The sequence below is a fragment of the Melozone crissalis genome, unplaced genomic scaffold (genome assembly GCF_028551555.1).
Source record: "Melozone crissalis strain CALT ecotype California unplaced genomic scaffold, PUWL_Pcris_2 ptg000046l_1, whole genome shotgun sequence".
NCBI lineage: Eukaryota > Metazoa > Chordata > Aves > Passeriformes > Passerellidae > Melozone > Melozone crissalis.
The window spans coordinates 13,220,428-13,243,420 of NW_026535824.1; the positions used below are offsets into that span (position 1 = coordinate 13,220,428).

A 22,993-nucleotide genomic window follows, 5' to 3' on the forward strand; every position below is an offset into this window, starting at 1 on the left:
TGGGCTCTGTTAAGTGTCCTTGTGTCTCACACACACAGACACACACACACACACAGGGACAGTTCTTGATTCATTTCTGGTTTGATTGCCTGGATTTTGTTTGGTTTTGTTGTTGCTTTGTTTCCTTCGTGTGCCTCAAGTGTCCAGTCAGGAGCAGAGTGACTCTTGCCAAGGAACTTTGTGCTGCTGTCCCTTAATATTAAATCTGGTTTTTGCTGCTCCCTTGCTGGGGATTTTTTCAGCGCTCTCAAGCCCTTGTTCATAACAGGGAGAAGGAGCCCTGGCCCAGGCTCTGGCCCTGGGGGACACGGGGATGCTGCCGGGAGTCCCTGTCCCCCTGTCCCACCCCCAGGGCCCTGGCCCCCCATCCCTGTGTCAGGATCTGGAGTCGATCTCGTGGAACATCCTCTGGGGGAGGCTGCGGGGCCGGGGGGACCCGGGGGGACAGGGGACCCCGCTGTGCACGAGCAGGTTTGGACTGCTCTGGGGGGAACTGTGATGGGCACCAGGGCAGAGTGACCTCCCCAGTGACCTCACACAGTCACCTGTGATGTCACACAGCCCCCATGTGATGTCACACAGTCCCCTGTGATGTCACATTGCCTCCTATTATGTCACACAGTCCCCTGTGACGTCACACAGTCCCCTGTGGTGTTACACAGCTGCTCTGTGATGTCACAGAAGGTGCTGTGATATCAAAGAGTCACACTGTTATGTCACAGTTTGTTCTGTGGTGTCACAGGCTGCTCTATGATGTTACACAGCCACCCAGTGATGTCACAACCCATTCTCTCATGTCACAGAGCCACCCTCTATGATGGCAAGGCTCTATGGCCTCACACTGTCGAAGGAAGGAGACCAGGACACCAGATGGTCATCAACAGGTCTAATTTATTGATTGATTCAGCAACCTAAATACAGTACATAATGAGCCCCATACATATTGCAAAAGCTGAGCTCAGGATTGGCTATTCAGCTACATGTCAACCCGCCTTTTTTAGCCTTTATCTACATTCCTGTGGTTAGCGAGAATAGCCACTTCTGCATTCCACACCCCGTCCTTGTATAACTTCAGCATCTTCTTTGTGAACAAGGACACCCTGCCTGCGAAAGGGCCTCTGCCCTAGTTAGGACATCTTTACCAAATTGATTCGGCTGTGTCCCCTCTCCTCAAGCCGCTCTTTGACAAAACTCTCCACACCACACTACGATGTCACAAACAGCTGTGTGATGCCACAATCCCCTCAGTGATGTAACAAAACCCTCTCTGTGATGCCATACTGCCACTCTCTAATGTCACAGCACACATTTTGATGTCACATCTTGCTCTATGATGTCATACAGCCATGCCTTGATGTCACAACCTGCTCTGTGATGTCACACAGTCCCCTCTATAATGCTGTATCTGCTCAGTGACCTCACTCAACAAACTCTATGATGTCACCACCCAACCTGTGGCCTCACACAGACCACTATATGCTGTCACACAGCCCCTTGCTGACATCACAGCTGCTCTGTGCCTCCATGACACAGCCACAGAGGTGCTGCTGTGACACAGCCCCCTGGGCCATCCCACAGCCCCTGCCAGTGCTGAGCCCCTGCGAGCTCTGTCTGTGCCCTGCTGGTGTCCCTGAGGGGCCCTGGCAGTGCCCCAGCCCTGCTGGGCTGTGCACAGGAGCTGCTCCTCGCCAGAGCTGTCTCTCTGCAGCGCTGCCATTGCCAGGACCTGCCTCTGGGCCAGGAGCCCGGCCCAGCTCAGCAGCACAGACACAGCACAGGGACTTTAATGAGCCTCTGGGGCTTTGGTGCTCTTTGCATCAGACCCAGTCCCTCACCTCTGAGTGTGCTTAAAGAACTTCTCAGGGACTCAAAAAGAGGGTGAAACACTGAAATTGCTCATACTTTAAATACATCTTTCTGAGGGACAGGACTGAGAAAATGTCCCCAGGTTCCATGTAGAGGAGAACACTGGTGGCAGTCATGACAGGTGGGGACAAGCAAGGGAAAGGTGTCTCTGGTGCTGAGCAAACCTGCGCCTCTCTCCCTGCAGGTTGTCGGCATCCCCTGGCTGCCCCACCTGGCTGGGCCCTTCCTTTGCTGACAGCTCTGCCTCTGCCTGCCCACACAAAGCCTTGGGCTGCTCCAGGCTCCTGCTGGGGGACGTGCTGCACCACAGCCCTGCCCCTCCAGGGAAATTCCTTTCTCCTGGTGTTTAGTCTGGACCTTTCTAACTGCACTTGGTGCTATTATGTCTTCTTCAGGATCATTCCTACTATGAAGAAAAGCTCCAGTAACTCTAAAACCACCCTTCCATCCCTCCATGGCTACTCCTGTTCTGTCCTCAGTCTCCACACCACTGACCCCAGAGCCATCAGCCTCTACCTTCTGGTTTTGCGATGAGGCCTCCAAATCCCATCTTGGGAGACTTTTGTATCTTCTCCAAGGTCTGTGAAAATGGAAAAATAGTGGTCAAAGGTATTTTCTCCCAAATGTTTCCTTGACAGAACAAGGGTCAATATCTCTAAACTAAACAAGGGTGGATTTACATTTGTTAGAAGGAGGAAATATTTTACAGCTATGAGAGTGGCACAAAGCTGTAGCTCTTTTTCCAGATAAGTGGATTCCCCATCACAGGAATTGTCCAATATCAGGACAATTTGTGCAGCCTGACCCAGTGAAACCGTCTCATCCCTAAGGACGGAATTCCTAAGGACGGAGTTCTCTGTGTTCTCTGATGTGCTGGGTGCCCTCACAATGCTTCTGGCCAGAATGTCTGCTGAGGGCAGCCAGGCTGCTGCAGGGGCAGTGACCTCACAGCCATCACCATGGCAGCCCTGTCCCCTGGGCCTGACTCTGCCCTTTCCTCTGCCCCTGCCTTGGCTCTGCTGGCATGAAGAGTTTTGTCATTAATATCTTGTCCCCGAGGTGCTGGGGCCAATGGCTTCCCAGTCAGGCTCCTGAAGCAGAAGTGGCTTTTCAGGGCCCAGCCAGGAATGAGCCCTGAGGCAGCAGCTCTGCAGTGGTGGCCACCAGGCCGGGCTGCCAAGGGAGGCTTCTGGCCATGGCCTGCAAGCAGCTGCTGCTGCCAAGGTGCCTTTGGTGCCTCAAGCTCTCCCTGGCACAGCTCCCAGCACGGCACTCTGCCCTTGTGCCCGAGGCCTTCCCTGTGCTGGGGCTGGCCTGGGGCTTTTCCTGCAGTGGGACCTGCCCTGCTCATGGCACAGGAAAGGCAGTTCCTGCTGGAGCAGGAGGCTCTGCCTGCAATGGCCTCCAACAACTCCAGTGAGGTCCTGCTGACTTCAAAATTGCTGCCTAGAGCACTATATTGTAATAATTGTTATAGCTCCTGAACTGTGGAGTAAATAACTGTGCTAGTGATCTTTCCGTGTGATCATGATCAGAATAAGCCAGAGACATATTTATATAAATGTATCTGGTATTCTGTCATTAATCCTGCAGGACAAATTGTGTTAAAGTTGAATTCCACCTGTTCAATCTTTTACACCTTTGACAAAGTCTGGGGCTGAGATTGGATCCAGCCGCTCCCAGTCTCCTCTCTTAGAAGGAATTTTAGAAGTCGAGGGGCCCTGCAGAGGTTTCAGGATCCATGGTGGCTGTTGAGTGTCGTTTCTCCACCTCATGTCTCAGCAGGTGTTTCTCCAATAAAGAAAAAAAGCTTTTGCCTGAAGCTCCCACTGTGCCCATGACAGGAACCCCTGGGAGTGTCTGGGGCATCCCAGGTCTTTGGCAGCCTGGGGGCTCCTGGGATGTCACTGTGGAGCCCCCGTGAGTGCCTGTGACAGATCGGTGCCTTTGCAGCCCAAGGTCCCCTGGGATGTCACCATGGAATGGCTGTGACAGCTCCTGACCACACGGCTCTTTACCATCCCCAGAAAGCCCTGGGAGGTCTCCATGTAGCCCCTGTCTGTGCCTGTGACATTCCAGCTCTGAAACAGCCTGGAGACTCCTGGAAAGTCCCCATGGAACCCCTCTGAGGGCCTCTGACAAATCTGATCCTGTCGTGGTTTGACCGGAAATGGGACATCTGGGATATGTTGTTTTGCTGTGGTTACCAATGGGTGGTCGGAATTTAAGATGAGCGCCTGGTTTGACCAGTGCGGCATTTGGATCCGCCTCTTGAGACTACGAACCCAAGGGGTTAAAAGCAGGGCTCTTGTCCTTCAGAGCCCTCTTGGGATTTCCGGCGTGAAGAAGTCTCTCCCCCGGCCCAGTTGCTGGCTGGGCTGGGGGAGGGGAAAGCCACGTGGGCCATCTACGGTAGGCCCGGGTTCGGAGGAAGGGTGGCGGACCCTTGAGTGACCTGTTTATTCCCCCTCCCCCCCCCCCCCCCCCCCCTTTGGAGATGGAGAGAATGCAGCCCGTGCTATCTTGAAACTTGATATCATGTGCCGGCAGGCAGCACGGCTGGGAGGAGAAAGGGGGGGGCAGCGGGCAGTCCGGCCGCCTGGGAGAGCTTTTAACCCTTGTGGAGAATGAAGGCTTCGCAGAATATTGCCTTTCCTGGGAAAGGGATAGGAGTGGAAGATGAAGGAAGAAACCAGGCCAGTAAGGGGGGTCTGGCAAAGGGAGAAGAGAGATGTTGAAGGAATGGAGGAAGATGGAGTGGCAGTTTTTGCTGGACTCTTTTTTGTTGTATATCCATGGACTGTTTCCTGGTGATGCAGAGGCTGTATTGCAGGGGGAAGCGGAGGCTCGGAGTCAAGAGAGTTTGGTTTTGAGACCCCTCGGCCCCAGGGGGTATAGAAGACATGGGAGGGACAAAGGTCCCAGGGATGTGACTGTGCTCTGCTTGGAACGAGACGAGGCATTCTTAAAAGGCCCTGAAGGCAGACCCCTGCTCCATCCGACGCCTGGTGGTGAGAGCACCTTGGCATGGAAAGGAGATGTCACAAGATAGCAAGACTCCGGGCGGATTGCTGATTGTGACAAGAAGTCCGTGGCACAAGGAAGGACTCCGTCTATCCCTTATGAGCTGAAGATTTGATTTTTTTTCTAAAGGGTTGTGCCAGACCGAGTGTGGATAATTTTTGGAAATGTAAATGTGCTTGGGAATTTGGTGGGAGGTGGATAAGGAAGTGTTTCTGTGTAGTTTTCATTCTCCTTGTGTTTTTTTTTCTTTGTGTGTGTAGTTTAGTAATTGTGTGTGTAGTTTAGTTAATAAACTTCTCTTTATGTTTAAGTTGGAGCCTGCTTTGCTTATTTCCTGGCCACATCTCACAGCAGATATCAGGTAAAAGGTATATTTATGGGGCCTCTGGCTTTGCCAGGCCTAAACCGTGACAGATCCTTAGCAGGCAACCATCACTGGGACCCTATTGCTATGGTCAGTTTCAATGGCAGCCATCACCAGCCCACTATTGTTATGCTCTGTCCCTCGGCAGCTCCATGGAGACCCCATGCCAGGGGTGGTTGCCATGGACACCAGCTGAGACCTGCAGCCACAGCCTGTTGCCATGGCAACCATTGGCAGCCCCATCCCCAGGCTCATGGGATCCCAGAACCACAGAATTGGCTGAGCTGGGAGGGACCCATCAGGATCCTCCACTCCAACTGCTGGCCCTGCACAGGACACACCAACAATGCCAGCCTGGGCCTGGCAGCGCTGTCCAAACGCTGCTGCAGCTCAGAGAGCCCTGGAGCTGGGACCCTTCCCTGGGGAGCCTGGGCAGGGCCCCAGCAGCCTCTGGGCAAAAACCTTTTCCTGACATCCAACCTGAGCCTGCCCCGACTCAGCTGCAGCCGTTCCCTCCACTCCTGTCCCTGGGCACCAGAGGGAAGAGGTTCCCACAGCCCCAGCCAGGGACCCGCTCCCAAGGCTGCTGCCATGGACACAAGGGCTGGGACCAGCTGGGATGCTCGGTTTCCACAGGCCGGGGTTCAGGAATGGGATTCCCCAATTTCCTGCTCCTGCTAAAACCACGCTGCCCTCGCTGCCCTCCCACCTCCCATGGAAAGCACAAAAGGCAAAGATCCTGGGCTGGGATAAGAACAATTTATTGGGAACAGCAATGAGATAAGGAACAAATGGAACAGAAAAACTATTGATCACAGAAGGGATAAATAAAACTGTTTACAGGGAAAACTAAAACACAACTCACTGGCTCTTCCCAGCAACATATTTCCCCCACCTGGAAAGGACACTCTTCTTCTCAGGGAGAGAGAGAGTCCCTTTCCTGCCCCTGGTAATAACCTGAGGTGAGAATGAATGTAATGACAGGACCATGGAAAGACCCTCATGTTCTTCAGTTCTACACCATGTCATTGACAGGGGAAGGTATTGGGGCAGTTGTCTTCCCAGCATGGATCATAGGGAACATGGATCACCCGCGCTCTTCCCAACGTTAGACCTCCATTGGGGATGAAGCTGGAGCAGTTCACAAAGCTCCTCCTGCAGCTGGGGCACTCGCAGGGCTTCCCTTAGTGGCACCTCCATTGGTGTTTTGTCATGTTAGACCTATGGGTGAAGCTCTTCCCACACTGGGGACACTCGTAGGGCCTCTCCCCAGTGTGGATGTGTTGGTGGGTGATGAGGTGGGAGTTTTGCTTGAAGCCCTTCCCGCACTCAGGGCAGCGGAAGGGCCTCTCATCCGTGTGAATCCGCTCATGCAGGAGGAGATTGGAGCTGCTCTGAAACCTCTTCCCACAGGTTGGGCACTTGTAGGGCCTCTCTCCAGTGTGGGTGCGCTGGTGCCTGATGAGGTTGGAGTTGTTCTTGAAGCCCTTCCCGCACTCAGGGCAGCGGAAGGGCCTCTCATCCGTGTGAATCCGCTCATGCAGGAGGAGATTGGAGCTGCTCTGAAACCTCTTCCCACAGGTTGGGCACTTTTAGGGCCTCTCCCCAGTGTGGGTGCGCTGGTGCCTGATGAGGTTGGAGTTGTTCTTGAAGCCCTTCCCACACTCAGGGCAGCGGAAGGGCCTCTCCTCTGTGTGAATCTGCTGGTGCTGGAGGAGACTGGAGCTGGTCTGAAACCTCTTCTGACACTGGGGACACTCGTAGGGCCTCTCCCCAGTGTGGATGCGTTGGTGCCTGATGAGTTCTGACCTGTAGCTGAAGCCCTTCCCACATTCCCCACACTCGCAGGGCCATTTCCCGGTGTGGATGCGTTGGTGGCTGATCAGGGTGCTGCTGTGCCTGAAGCTCTTCCCACACTCCAAGCACTTGTAGCCCTTCTCTCCATCATTAAGCTGCTCATGGACCACCAGCTCTGAGCCCTGGCTGAAGCTCTGTCCACCTTCCTGGCTCACGGAGGGTCTTTCCTCCTCAGAGCACCCCAGACTGGGTTTGCAGCCCCTCTTCCTATGGAATCTCTGGGGAGTTTCCTCCCCGTTGGATTCCTGTGCCCTGGAGTCACTCATCACGGCCTCTTCCTGCAGGTTCTGCTGTGGGGATTTGTCCTCCCTGGTCCCAGTCCTCATCTTCCTCTCTGGGGACGGAAAGACAAGGAGAGGATGGGATTTGCCTCTGTGCCAGAGGGCAGGGGAAGGAGATTCCCCCAGTGCATCTCCAGTAGGATGGTGTTGGCAGCAGGGTTGTCCTGCAGCCAGGGGCCATGCTGGGCTGGGAGATGGGGCAGGAGAGAGGGGGAAAGGGGCACTGACTTCCTTCTCACCTGCCTGGGTGTCCTGGGGATCCTTCTTGTTCCTCACAGCCTCCTTTTCCATCTGGCAAAGGTTTGGGGATGGGAAATTCTGTTTTGGGAGGAAAACAAGGAATGAGTGCATTGAGTTTTGCACTGGGTTTAAGGCAAACCTGGGAAGGGTCTAAACCAGAATTACAATTTAAAAGAAAATGAAGATCAAGGCAATGATACAGAAACACTGTCTTAAACTGACAGAGTCAGGATATAACCTGACACCCTGTTGGTCAGGGTGGTGGCAGCAGTCCCATTAAATGGTGGCTGCAGTCCTGTTGGAGAGGTGAACGTGATTCTGTCAAAGCAGTGATGCTGTAGAAGGGTCTGGCCTTCCTCTGGAGGTCCACTGGTGGTTCTGGAGCTCTTGTCCTCTGGGAATCCAGTAGGCAAGCTGCTCCTGGTTGTAGCAAGGCTCAGCTTATATCCAGGCAGGAATGCTTGGATCCTCCCCCTGGGCGGAGCATCCCACAAAGGGATAATGGAATTTTATCAGTCCTGCAGTGACACTCAATGGCCCATTAGCCCAAGATATCTCCCCTGGAGGGCGTTGTCAGGGCTGAGTCATGGAAGAGATAAAGAATACTGCCCCACCTGTTTCTAACAGTGGAGATGGTGATTGAAAACATGCATTTGGTTACATCTTGCATTGCAACCTGAAACAGTGGGGTAATCCCTGCTCAGGGGGGTGAACACCACCCCCCTTACCCAAACTGGCTCAGGTGTAAAACCCCCACACACAGGGGACAATATCACACTTGCCCTGCTCCAGGGAAGGTCTCTGTCCCTTGTCACTCATCTTTTCTCTTTCTTTCCATCTCTCTACCTCACATTTACTGTTCAATAAAAACCATTTTGGATTTGGTGTCATTAGCACCTTAATTGGGGCAGAGGAATCTCTCTAACAATTTGCATAACCAGACTGTGACATTATTTTTGCACAGTGTGTTTAGGCGCTGTTCTCTGAACCCAAGTGCCTTTGACAACAGCATGGCTCCCTCCACTGACGAGGTTGTGGTTCTCTCTGGAAGAACTCTTGGAAACTTGGACACAGTCTCTCCTTCCTCCTGCGGAGCTTATGGAGCTTATAAAAGTTTTTTTTCTTTATGGGAGAAATGATGAGGAAAATGGCTTTTATGGCTGGCCAGTGTAAAGAAAATAATTTGCTGCCTTTCCTTCTAAAGTTGTTAAAATCACTGGAGGAAACGGAGCAAATCTTACCAGTGAGACTGACAAGGTTCATTCACCCCATGGTGAGGAATGCAAGGCAGCTAAAAGTCCCAGAAGAAGCCCAGCTCAAGTAGATAAATTTCCGAATAAGTCCTGACTTCCCAGGCTTGGGGGCTTTACCAAATGTGACAATCATTTTTCTCTTTATCCCTGTCACCTTTGTTACTGCTACACACAGCTTTCCATTCCTTTTAATAATCTGTATTGGGCCAAATTTCCACTTTCCTTTTATTGAAACCTGCCAGCAGCTTAGCTGGAGCTGTGCAGGAAGCAATGAATATTGGAATTGCCACTTCACTTCTTGGATTGTCAGTTTATTCATGTTTGGGATTTGTTTGCACTTTCATCACAAGTTAGTTGTGGGAAGACTATATATTCTTCACAGTGATTTTGCAGAGTCAAATTTGATCTCTGCCAAGTTTATTTTGTCCAGTGCCCAGAGGATGCTCAAGGGGTCTCTGTGCCTCTCGCACTGGGGGATGCTTGGGAGGGGTTTGGCGGGGGGGGGGGTTTCCTCTCCCTGTCAGCCCAGACTCTTCCCCAGGGGGTTTCCCTGTCCCTGTCACCCCAGGCCATTCCCCAGGGGGTCTCCATAATTTTCACCCAGGAAATGCCTGGGGGGTCTCCCTCCCTCTCACCCCTGTGCCAGGGGGTGCTCGGGGCAGTCTCTGTCTCTCTCAGCCCAGGGGATGCTCAGGGGTCTCTGTCCCTATCAGCCCAGGGGATGCTCGGGGGTTCTCCATCCCTCTGGCCTCAGGCAATGCCTGTGCAGGGCTGGGGACCAGGGGCTCTGTGTCCCTCTCACCGCTGAGGGTGCTCGGGGCTGGGGGGCTCTCCAACCTTCTCACACCTGGGGAGGCTGAGGGGGTCTCTGTCCCTCTCAGCCCTGCTGTGACCCCACCCAAACATCATCGGGGTCAGAGAGACAGAGACACCCCCAAACCCCCAGAAGGGCTGAACCTGGGATTTGGTTTGGGGCTGAGGATTTTGGAATTGGGGCTGGGCTTGGAGTTGGGGCTGAGATTGGATTAGAGCTTAGATGGGGGTTAAAGCTAGACATGTGATTAACTTTAGGGCTGGGGTAGGGATTGGGTCTGGGGATAGATGAGTTTGGGACTGGGATGAGAATAAATACAAAACTGTGAGTGTGTCTAAACATGGAGTGAGACTGAGACCAGGATCAGGGTCAGGTTTGGGATTGAGCTCACCCAGAGCGGGACAGGGGGGATGTCACAGTGGGAAGGTTTGGGGAAAATCCTGGTTTGGGGAAAAACAAGGTGTGAATGCCTTGGGCTGCGGACTCCTCCAACCCATGTCCATATCTAGAAGTCACCTGATGTCCAAAAATCAAGAGTGAATTAAAAAAAGCCACCAGGAGTTTCCCATTTCCAGTCTCATCCCTCTTGGGTTATGCTTGCTCCCCCATCTCAGGGCTGCTGGGGATTCCATCGGTCCTGGGGATCCCCCCTCTCCAGGGTCCTGCTTTTGGATTCTGGGAGGTTCTGGGGTCCCAAGGTCCCCCTCTCCAGCCTCCCCTCAGTCCAGCCACTTGGGGTTCCCCTTTCTTTCCACCACCCTGTCCTAGTTTAAGGCAAAATCGGTTGAAACCCTCCAAAAGGAGTTTCCTCTAGAATGCCGATTCAGCAGCCCCACCCTCAGCCAGTCCGGGAAAATATTTCCGGGGAGAAAAGTGGAAAAAAACTTTATTCTACAGGCAAAGCATTCACCAGCACAAAAAATTGAACAATATTAAGCAAGGAAAACTCCTGCTGCTCCAAAATAGATGACAGACTCTGAAAGTCCCTCCTTGAGTTGTAGCTCTGTGCACTCAGTGTCTTATCAGTGCCTTATCAGTCTCTTATCAGTCTATTACCAGCCTCTTATCAGTCCATCCAGCGCTGGAAATGCCTCAGCCCAGGCCCTTCCCAGTGGGCTTCACGGAGGAGCTGCCGGTGGTGTTCTGGGTGTTCAATCCAGAGCAGATTTAAACAGCTCCAAAGAAAAAGAAAAACCACAGTCCAGGGAACTTCTCTGCCTCAGCGAGCTAAAAACTAACTAAAAGCAAAGGAGAGCTCTGTCCTGCTCTCTGTCCATCCAGCAGCTGGAATGTAGAGGAGTGAGTACAGTTTCTGAAAACAAACTGCTGCTTCTTCCTCCTCCCCTTCGCTCTCAGAACCAGCCTTAAAGGTGCAGAACTCATTTCTGGGCTAAACAGACCGATGGGGGTACGAGCATCATGAAGTCACCCCAGGACACGCCCCTGTCAGGGTCAGGGGGTCCCGTCCCCGCCTCATCTCCAGGCTGCCGGGGGTGCCCCAGCTCCGGTATCGCCCCTTCCCCTCTCTCCGCCCCGGGGGTCCCCCGTTCCTCAGCCCCGGCTCTAACGGGGATCCCCAAAACAAATGTCCCGCCCCGTCGGTACCGGGCCATCCCCACGTGGACCCCCCGGGACCCTCCCGAGGGGCGATCGCGGCTCCTCTCCCCCCGAAAAAGCTCCTCTTGGGGAGCTCGGAGATACCCGGGGCTCGAGTCCGGGATCTGCCGGCTCCGAACACTCTCCAAAAAATCCTCCTGGAGACCCCTGGCTGGAGCCGGGTCGAGCTCGGCCTCCGCCCTCACCTGCGGCTCGGGGCTGGGGGCGATGCTCCCGGGGCAGGGGGCGCTGCAGGCTCGGCGTGCGGGCGCTGCGAGCGCCGCGATTCTCCCCCTCCTGCTCCTGCTCCTCCTCTCCCTCCTCTCCCTCCCGCATTTCCTCCGCTGCCAGCCCCGACCCCCCTTTCCCACCGCTCTGCCCCGCGGCCCCGCAGCACCGGCTGCTGGGTGGGGGAGCCCCCGATCGGCCCCAGGGCTGGGCAGGGGGCTCGGGGACCCCCCCGGGGCGGATCCGTCCCCCCGGCCCGAGCCCCAAATTCCGCTCCGCGGCCGCCGGGCTCTGCGGATCCGCCTGGCAACCTGTGAGTCATCGGCGGGAAAAGCTCTGGTTGGCTGAAAATTGTTTACCGCGTCCTCTAATTGGCTGGAATTGTGAAAGGCGCTGCTCCCTGCGGGTGACCCTGGGAGCTGTGGAGTCCGGGCCAGAGCCTTTTCCTATTTCTTTCTGTTCTCTGAGACCATTTTCCAATTTCTTTCTGTCCCTCTGAGAGTTCTTCCCGATTTCTTTCTCTTCCTCTCTCCTTCCCGTGTCTCGTTCAGTTCAATTCAAGTTCGAGCAGATCCGGAGATTTCGCTCCCATGGTCTCATTCGCTCATTCACTGGGGCAGAGGCGTCTTTCCCTTGCGAAATCTTAACCCATGGGCGGGGTCATTTCCCAGCCCAATCCTTCCAGGATTTTGTTGCGGACTCGCTTCCATTTCCTCCCTCCCTCTACTTCCAGCGGGGAAGGTGCTGGAAAATGCCCGGCAAAGCCACCTTTGCTGTGTGCCCACAGAGCTGCTGGACCTTGTGCCCTGGCCCTGCACAGCTCCTTGGGAGGCACGGCAGGAGCAGCACCCTGGGAGCTTCGGGAATGCCCTTCTGGCATCCATGGCAAACACTGCCAGGGGCTGGAATTCCAGTTCCCGGCCAGGTAAAGATGTTCCTGCCCTTGAAGGCAAAGCACTTAAGAAGGTGCCAAAAGCCAAGTGGAGCAAGATCCTACAGTGACATTTCACTGCCAGCCTTCCAAACTTCACCCATGGCTGTTGTAGCCCGTGGATTGGGAGTTAAATCATGGCAGGGTCTTTGGTGGGAGCTGCTCTGGGTCAAGGGAGACCCTGAGAGAGAAACAGAGCAGGGAAAGAGAGGCAGGAGAGAAAGGACGGCATAAACACAATCAGCTGAGAAGGTGGCACTCAGAAAACAGACCAGAACTGACTGAAAGTGAATGGGACAGAAAGAAATAATTCTGCACTTTTCATTTCCTATCAAAATACAATTTCTTCATTTTCTCAAAAACCTCCTCCCAATGTCATTCAGCAGGGCTGTAAGAATGTTCTTTGTTCTCTGTCAATATTCCAGGCTGCAGCCACAAGCAAACAGGGAATGAGGATTTTGCTGCTCCTGGGGAGTTTGACATCGTCAGCTGAGGAGAGGAGGAGGCACCAGAAGAAAAGAGCAGCTGGGCTTCACCCTTCCACAGGAAAAAGAGTGGAGAAAATCTCTCATCCTGTCTGCAGCTGCTCCCACAGGGATGTGAGGGCTGATCCCAGAGCCCCAAGGGTCACAGTCAGGGCTGCCCTCAGGGAATGCTCACCTGGTATTGAGGGGCAGTGTGGGAGCACCTGGATCTTGGGGCACCCAGCTGCTCCTCATGTTTGGAGGTGCCTGAGGAGGGCTGGGATGATGCCAGGGACATTCTGCAGTGACATCCCCCCTGTCCTGCTCTGGGTGAGGTCAGTCCCAAACCTGACCCTGATCCTGATCTCAATCTCACTCCATGTTTAGACACACTCACAGTTCTGTATTTAATCACATCCCAATTCCAAACTTGTCTAGCCCCAGACCCAATCCCAACCCCAGCCCTAAAGCCAATCCCATGTCTAGCCTTAACCCCAATCCCAGCTCTAATCCAAATCTCAGCCCCAACTCCAAGCCCAGCCCCAATTCCAGCCCCTTCCAAAATCCTCAGCCCCAAACCAAATCCCAGGTTCAGCCCTTCTGGAGCTTTGGGGGTGTCTCTGTCCCTCTGACCCCGATGATGTTTGGGTGGGGTCACAGCAGGGCTGAGAGGGACAGAGACCCCCCCCGGCCTCCCCAGGGGTGAGAAGGTTGGAGAGCCCCCCCAGCCCCGAGCACCCTCAGCGGTGAGAGGGACACAGAGCCCCTGGTCCCCAGCCCTGCACAGGCATTGCCTGGGGCCAGAGGGATGGAGATCCCCCAAGCATCCCCCAGGTGAGGGGACATAGACCCCTGAGCATCCCCAGGGAACGGGGCAAAATAAACTAGGCAGAAATCAAACTTAATCCTACATAAAATACTTTGATGAATATTTGATTTTCCCGAGAGTCACATGTGATGGAAATGCAAATAAATCCCAAACAGGAATAAACTGACAATAGAAGAAATTCTGTGGCAATTCCAAGTTTCATTGGTTCCTGCACAGCTCCAGCTCAGCTGCTTGCAGGTTCCAATAAAAGAAAAGTGGAAATTAGGCCCAATACAGATTATTAAAAGGAAGGGGAAACTCTGTGTAGCTGTCACAAAGGTGACAGGGATGAAGAGAATAATGATTCTCACATTTGGCAAAGAACCCAAGCCTGTGAATTCCAGAGTTATTTGGGAATTTAGCTACTTGAATTGTGCTTTTTGTTGGACTTTTAGGAGCCTTGTGTTCCTCACCATGGGGTGAATGAATCTTGTCAGTCTTGCTGGTAACATTTGCTCCCTTTCCTCCAGTGATTTTAACAAACTTTTCAAGGAAGGACAACAAAATATTTTCTTTTTCACTGGCCACCTCTAACAGCCATTTTCCTCATCAGTTCTCCCATAAGGTGCTCAGAGGAAGCTGTGTCCAAGTTTCCAGGAGTTCCTCCAGAGAGAACCACAACCTCCTCAGAGGAGGGAACCATGCTGTTGTCAAAGGCACTTGGGGTCAGACAACGGTGCCCTGAACCCACTATGGCAAAATAATGCGACATTATTGAGAAAATAATTGAGATTATTTTCTAAATCTGCTTAAGAAAATTGTTGGAGAGATTCCTCTGCCCCAATTAAGATACTAACAAGACCAAATTCAAGGTGGATTGTACTGAACAGTAAATGTGAGGTAGAGAGAGAGTTGGAAAGAAAGAGAAAAGCGGGGAGAGTAAGGGCGTGACAAGGGACAGAGACCTCACCTGGGGCAGGGCAAGTGTGACATTGTCCCCTGTGTGTGTGTGGCCTTCCCGGGGTGGGGGTTTTACACCTGGGCCAGTTTGGGTAAGGGGGGTGGTGTTCACCCCCTGAGCAGGGATTACCCCGCTGTTTCAGGTTGCAATGCAAGATGTAACCAAATGCATGTTTTCAATCCCCATCTTCATCAACTGCTATAAACAGGTAGGCCAGTGTTCTTTATCTCTTCCATGAGTCAGCCCTGATAACGCCCTCCAGGGGAGATATCTTCTGCTAATGGGCCATTGAGTGTCCCTGAAGGACTGATAAAATTCCATCATCCCATTGTGGGGTGCTCCGCCCAGGGGGAGGAGCCAAGAATTCGTACCTGGATATAAGCTGAGGCTGGCAACACCAGCAGCACCTTGGCTACTGGATTGCCAGAGGACAAGAGCTCCATAACCACCACTGGACCTTCAGAGGAAGACCAGACCCTTCTACAGCATGACTTCTTGGACAGAATCACGTTCATCACTCCAACAGGACTGCAGCCACCATTTAATGGGACTGCAGCCACCACCCTGACCAACAGGGTGTCAGGTTATATCCTGACTCTGTCAGTTTAAGGCAGTTTTTCTGTATCATTGCCTTGATCTTCATTTTCCTCTTAAATTGTGATTCTGGCTTAGACCCTTTCCCAGGTTTGCCTTCAAACCAGTAAAAAAACCAATGTGCTCATCTGTTGTTTTCTGCCGAAAACAGGATTTCCCATTCCCAAACATTTGCCAGATGGAAGAGGAGGCTGTGAGGAAGATGAGGATGCCCCAGGACACCCAGGAGTGAGGAGGAAGTCAGTGCCCCTTTCCCCCTCTCTCCTGCTCCATCTCCCAGCCCAGCATGGCCCCCAGCTGCAGGACAACCCTGCTGCCAACACCGTCCTACCGGGGATGCACTGGGGGGATCTCCTTCCCCTTCCCTCTGGCACAGAGGCAAATCCCATCCTCTCCTTGTCCTTCCTCCCCCAGACAAGAAGCTGAGGATGGAGACCAGGGAGAAAAAATCCCTGCGGAATAACCTGGAGGAAGAGGCTTTCATGAGTGACTCCAGGGCACAGGAATTCAACGGGGAGGAAAATCCCCAGAGATCCCACAGGAGGAGGGGCTGCAAACCCAGCCCAGTGTGCTCTGAGTAGGAAAGATCCTCCCTTAGCCAGGAAGGTGGACAGAGCTTCAGCCAAAGCTCAGAGCTGGTGGTCCATGAGCAGCTTAATGATGGGGAGAAGCACTACAAGTACTTGGAGTGTGGGAAGAGCTTCAGGCACAGCAGCACCCTGATCAGCCACCAGATGATCCACACCGGGGAATGGGCCTGTGAGTGTGGGGAATGTGGGAAGGGCTTCAGCTACAGGTCAGAACTCATCAGGCACCAACGCATCCACACTGGGGAGAGGCCCTACGAGTGTCCCCAGTGTCAGAAGAGGTTTCAGACCAGCTCCAGTCTCCTCCAGCACCAGCAGATTCACACAGAGCAGAGGAGAGGCCCTTCCGCTGCCCCGACTGTTGGAAGGGCTTCAAGCACAACTCCAACCTCATCAGACACCGGCGCATCCACACTGAGGAGAGGCCCTATGAGTGTCCTCAGTGTGGGAAGAGCTTCACCCAGAGCTCTCACTTGACCAGTCACCAATGGAGGCACTGGTAAGGGAAGGCCTCCAATGCCACAAGTGCAAGAGGATTTTGTGCACTGCCCCAACTCCAATCATTGGAGTATCCATGTTGGGAAGAGCCCTGATGATCCATGTTCCCCATGATCCGTGCTGGGAAGACACTCATACCTTTTCCTGTCCCTGCCAATGACATGATGTGGGATGGAAAAACATGAAGGTCTGGCCATGGCCCTGTCATTACATTCACTCCCCCCTCAGGTCATTGCCAGGGGCAGGAAATGGACTCTCTCTCTCCCTGAGGAGAAGGGTGAAATTTCCAGGAAGGGGAAATTGTGGCCAGGAAGACCCAGTGAGTTTTATTGTGTTTTCCCTGTAAACAGTCCCTTCTGTTATCAATATTGTTTCTGTTTTTGTTTGTTCCTTATCTCGTTGCTGTTCTCAATAAATTGTTCTTATCCCAGCCCAGGATCTTTGCCTTCTGTTCTTTCCATGGGAGGCGGGAGGGCAGCGAGGGCAGCGCGGTTTTAGTGGAAGCAGGAAATTCAGGGATCCCGTTCCTGAACCCCGGCCCCTGGAAACCGAGCATCCCAGCTGGTCCCAGTCCTGGTGGCCATGGCAACAGCCTTGGGAGCGGGTCCCTGGCTGGGGCTGTGGGAACCTCTTCCCTCTGGTGCCCAGGGACAGGAGTGGAGGGAACGGCTGCAGCTGAGTCAGGGCAGGCTCAGGTTGGATGTCAGGAAAAGGTTTTTGCCCAGAGGCTGCTGGGGCCCTGCCCAGGCTCCCCAGGGAAGGGTCCCAGCTCCAGGGCTCTCTGAGCTGCAGCAGCGTTTGGACAGCGCTGCCAGGCCCAGGCTGGCATTGTTGGGGTGTCCTGTGCAGGGCCAGCAGTTGGAGTGGAGGATCCTGATGGGTCACTCCCAGCTCAGCCAATTCTGTGGTTCTGGGATCCCATGAGCCTGGGGATGGGGCTGCCAATGGTTGCCATGGCAACAGGCTGTGGCTGCAGGCCTGAGCTGGTGTCCATGGCAACCACCCCTGGCATGGGGTCTCTATGGAGCTGCCATAGAAACTGACCATAGCAATAGGGGGATGGTGATGGTTGCTATGGAAACTGACCATAGCAACAGGGTCCTGGCGATGGTTGCCTGCTAAGAATCAGATCTGTCACAGGCCCTCAGAGGGGTTCCATGGGGACTTTCCAAGAGTCTCCAGGCTGTTTCAGAGCTGGAATGTCACAGGCACAGACAGGGGCTCCATGGAGACCTCCCACGGCTTTCTGGGATGGTAAAGAGCTGTGTGGTCAGAGGCAGTCACAGCCATTCCATGGTGACATCCCAGGGGACCTTGGGCTGCAAAGGCACCGATCTGTCACAGGCACTCACGGGGCTCCACGATGACATCCCAGGAGTCCCCAGGCTGCCAAAGAGCCCTGATGTCCCAGACACTCCCAGGGGTTCCTGTCATGGGCACAGTGGGAGCTTCAGGCAAAAGCTTTATTTCTTTATTGGAGAAACTCCTGCTGAGACCTGAGATGCAGAAAGTACACCCAACAGCCACCATGGATCCTCAAACCCTTGCAGGGCTCCTAGACTGCTAAAATTTCTTCTAAGAGAGGAGACTGGCAACAGCTGGATCCAATCCCAGCCCAAGAATTTGTCAAAGGTTTATGTATAAAAGATTGGACAGGTGGAATTGAACTTTAACCCAATTTGTCCCACAGGATTAATGATGGAATACCAGATATATTTATATAAATACAGCTCTGATTGATTCTGATCATGACTGGACAGAAAGATTTTAACTCAAGGTATTTACTCCACAGTTCAGGAGCTTTATCAATTATTAGAATATAGTGCTCTAGGAAGCAATTTTGAAGTCAACAGATTGGTCTATGACATCAGAGAGTTTGTTGTGGAAGTCACTGAGCAGCTACAGCATCATAGAGGGGATTCTGTGACATCACAGACCAGGCTGTGGCACCATGGCATGGCTGGATGACATCATAGAGCTGGCTGTGAGGTTCAAAGTATATGCTGTGACATTAAAGAGTGCCAGTATGACATCACAGAAAAGGTCTTGTGGCATCACTGAGGGGTTTGTGACGTCACAAAGCTGTCTGTGACATCATAGTGTGAGGCAATAGAGCAGACTCTGCCATCATCGAGGGTGGCTCTGTGGCATCAGAGAGTGTGTTGTGAAATCACAGGGTGACTGTGTAACATCATAGAGCTGGTTGTGACATCACAGAGACTTCTGTGACATCACAGAGCAGATGTAGCACATCATAGGGTGACATCTCAGTTAGCTGTGTGAGATCACAGGGGCTTTGTGACAACCCAGAGTGGGCTGTGACATCACTGGTTGCTGTGTGACATTGCAAAAGAGCTGTGTGCCATCATAGGGGCTGTGACATCACAGGGGCAGTGTGACATCACAGGGGCAGTGTGAGGTCACTGGGGAGGTCACTCTGCCCCAGCCCTCCTCACAGCTCCTCCCAAAGCAGTCCAACCCTGCTCGTGCACAGTGGAGTTCCCTGTCCCCCCATGTCCCCTTGCCCCCGGCCCCGCAGCCTCCCCCAGAGGATGTTCCACGAGATCGACCCCAGAGCCTGACACGGGGATGGGGGGCTGGGGCCTTGGGGGTGGCACAGGGGGACAGGGACCCGCCGGCAGCGTCCCCGTGTGCCCCAGGGCCAGAGCCTGGGCCAGGGCTCCTTCACCCTGTTACCAACGAGGGCTTGAGAGCACTGAAAAATCCCTGGCAAGGGAGCAGCAAAAACCAGATTTAATATTAAGGTGCAGCAGCACAAAGTTCCTTGGCAAGAGTCACTCTGCTCCTGACTGGACACTTCAAGCACACCAAAGAAACAAAGCAGCAACAAAACCAAACAGAATCCAGGCAATCAAACAGAAATGAGCTGAGAACTGTCCCAGTGTGTATGAGACACAAGGACAGTGAGGGCAAGGATAAAATGAATAAAGAAATAAAAGCTTGACAGAGGTCAAACTTAACAGGACTTCACTGATACCTTAACCTTAACTGATACCTTCAACTTCACAATTTAGGAAAAGAACAGAGCTTAACAGTATTTAACCTCACTTACAACCAATGACTTAAGGATTTAATAGTGGAATAACATTAAACAATATTAAACTTAGCTTATAACATAGTAAACTTTGCAAAAAAAGAAATTCTTAATACCCTTTAACTTAACTTATTTGTCATGATGTAACCTTAATTACAGGCCTGACTGACTCAGCTGTCCAAGGCACTCAAGCCCCTCAGAGAGCAGCATTTCTGCCACATTTCTCCAGCACAGGCACTCCTGTGTGCACACAGACACAAAGACTCAGTGCAAGGCACCTGTAAGCAATTCCCCTGAGGGCAGGGAATGCTCCCTGTGGATTTTTTGGCATCTCCCCAGCAAAGGGCAAAGGATTGAGCCTGGAGGAGTGGGGAGATTGGCCCAGGCTCTGTCGTTGTTCAGGATCCCCGAGTGCAGCAAACGGGAGAGTTCCCGGCTGGGAGAGGCCCCACTCAGAGGGAGTCGCTGGCCCAGGAGAGCTCCAAGGGCTCCTTTTGGAGCGCTGTTTGCAGGGCCCCAAGAGAGGGGCTTCAGTCCCAGCAATGGTTCATCCTGGCCGCACTTGGCACCAACAGCTTTCTTTGGCAGTGCGAGAACAGGGATGTTGTGCCACTGAGGGAACAAAAACAGTTCCCAGGCTGCTCCTAAAGGAACCAGGAGCCGGTTGGGCAGCAGCAGTGCCTGGAGCAGACAGTGTTTGTGATGAGCTGCAGAGGAGCTGAGCCCAGGGGCTGCTGGCCAAGGCCCAGGCCCAAGGAGCATTTCTCAGCTGGCAGGGCGGCCTGAGAAGGGGAGGGGGGAATGCAGCAGCACAGGGCCCATGGAACCAAGGGACCATTGTGACACTGTAGGGTCCTGTGACACCAAGGGACCACTGTGACACTGTGGGGCCTCATGGAATCATGGAGAGCACTGTGACATTGCTGGGCCTAATGGAACCAAGGGGATCGTGCTGACTCTGTGTGGCTCCATGGAATGTAGGGATCATTCTGATACAGCAAGACCCCATGGAGCCAAAGGTCTATTGTGACATTGCAAGTCCTTATGTAATCATGGAGAGGCCATTGTGACACTTCACAGCCTCATGGAATGCAGGGGCCATTGTGACACTGTGGGGCACCATGGAGCCAAGAAGATCATTGTTACACTGAGGGGACTCATGGAATCATGGTGTGAAGGTCCGCCCGAAATGAACGGGTGACGAATGATTTTTGGGTGCAAAAATAACCAACAAAGGCACAGGGGTTTTGCAGTAACAAATCAACAAGGTGCAATTTTATTGATTATAACCACAGCTAAATATGCATTAGGTTAAGGGATCCGGGGAAGAGAAGGGTAAGACAAGGAAAAAAGGGAGGAAAGAAGGTCAGGGAATGGGGTATAGCTACCAAAACGTGATGTCTTCGGGGTCCTGCCGCCGAAACTCGCTGGTACATGTCTTGGGGAGTACTCAAAGGACAGTCGGACCGAACCCCAATATATATCTTAGTTGGGGGAAGGGTAGCTGAAATTAGGTTTCTATGGAGGGGAGAAGTCCATTGTTTTCATGGCTGAATGCTCACAGGTACGTTGGGTTTTCCCCCTCCCTGAGTTGGGAGGGGGTACAGTCCCAGTCTCTGGAAGGAGGTTGCCATGGGGGTGCCATGGGGGTGCCATGGGGGTGCCAATAGGGTGCCAGAGGGGTTCTTGGTTCCTTGATGAGGGGATTCGCATCTCTGTTGGTCCGTCATGGTGGTTGAAGACAGGCAAGAGGGGTGTTCTCATGGAGCGGGGGGGGAGCCACCCCAGAGCTCAGTCCAGCCAAGTCAGGAGTTTGGAAGAAAGTCCAGTTCAATTGTCCAGAAAAGGGCAGCATGCCCCCTTCGAGTACAGCATGGCATGTTCTGCAAACATCACTTGTGAGCACACTAGATAAGTAGGAGACTTTCTTTCCCAACTGGCTCAGCAGTTTTAACCCTTCGGTAGTTCTCATGACAATTGTGAGGCAAAAAATGAAGGATTTTCGGATGGACTTCTACACATGGAGATCATTGTGACACTGTGAGGATTCATGGAATACGGAAAGCATTGTGACACTGAGGCCTCATGGAACCAGTGAGACCATTGTGACCCTGGGGGTCACCACAGAATCAAGAGGACCATTGTGATACTGTGGGACCTCGTGAAACCAAGAGGCCTTTGTGACACTGGAGGGCTGCATGGAGCCAAAGGTCTATTGTGACATTGCAGGGCCTCCTGTCATCAATGGACCATTGTGAGACTGTGGAGCCAAAATGAGACCATTGTGACACTGCAAACCTCCAGGGTCTAAAGGTCCATTGTGACATTGCAGGGCTCATGGAACAGAGGAGTCCTGTGACATTGTGGGGCCTGGGGAACCATGGAGACCATTGTGACACTGCAAGGCCTCTTGGAATCAGTGGGACCATTGTGAAACCTGGGAGCCACTGTGACACTGTGGGATCCCATCGAACAAGGGGTCCATTGTGACATTTCAGGTCTTCTTGTAATCAAGGAGCCATTGTGGCAGTGTAGAGCCCCACAGAACCAAGGCACTATTGTGACACTTCAGGGCCCCATAAAAACAAAGGAATACAGTACAGGTCTGGCTGGTTTGACCTCCCAAGAGGTCAGGCTGACCTTGGCATGTTGAGGGTCTCATCCACTATTGAAACAGTGGTGCTCCGTGCTTTCCTTCCCATGGAAAAGATCTGACATTCTGCTCCAGGTATGGCCAGAATTGGAGTTTCACCTCCAAATTTCCTTATATCCAGGGATTGTTCCCATAGGAATATTGCCAGGACAAGTCTGGCTGGCAGTGGTTTCATGAGGGTCACCTCTCATCTGTTCCCAAAACACTTGGCAAGATTCTGTGCTTTCCTTCCTATGGAAAAGAGCTGTCCTTCTTGGCCAGGTGCCCATGGCCAGAATTGGGATTTCACCTTCAACATTCCCTGTTGTGACAGAATGGAGGAGATTGTTGGCTCAAAACATTTCATATGTGGGGGAGGAAGGGGCAGGTCCAGCCTTGCCCTGCCCTGGAACCCCAGCCTTGCCCTGCCCTGGAACCCCAATCCCCCCAGAGCCTCTATCCCAGCCCAGCAGTGTCTGCCAGTCCCTGGCACAGCACAGGCAATGCTCCACAGCCACCTTCGCAGCCCCCAGCCCAGCTCCTGAGGGACCAAATGAGCCCAAGGCCCACCTGCGGGAAGGGTCCAGCAAGACCAAGGGGTATTGAAGGCTGACCACAAGGCAAGCACATATCTTGACCCTACCTCCTCTTGGAATTTCCATCTGAACACTGCTGGAATCCAGGAGGAGGTAGCTGTCTGTGTGCTTCTCTGTATCTTTTTGGTCTTTCTCTTTCTATGTCTTCTTCTTCTGTTTCTGTGCTCCTGCAAATTTTGATTAACATTAAGTTAACCAGGCTTAGACTGTGAAGTTGAATGGGCCAAGTCAATGTTTTTGAGAAGTGTTTTTTGTTGATCAAATATCTGCCATACTTTGACATAGAAGAGTTTTAAAAAGTAATAAAAGTAAATCCATAAATAATTAACTGAAACTAAAACCCA

The 22,993-nt window shown here is 52.9% G+C and overlaps 1 pseudogene; it reads right to left on the reverse strand.

Moving 5' to 3' along the window:
- Nucleotides 1–6,435: 6,435 nt before the first annotated feature.
- Nucleotides 6,436–7,272, reverse strand: LOC128943508 (zinc finger protein 774-like; annotated as a pseudogene).
- Between the last annotated feature and the right edge of the window lie 15,721 nt (nt 7,273–22,993).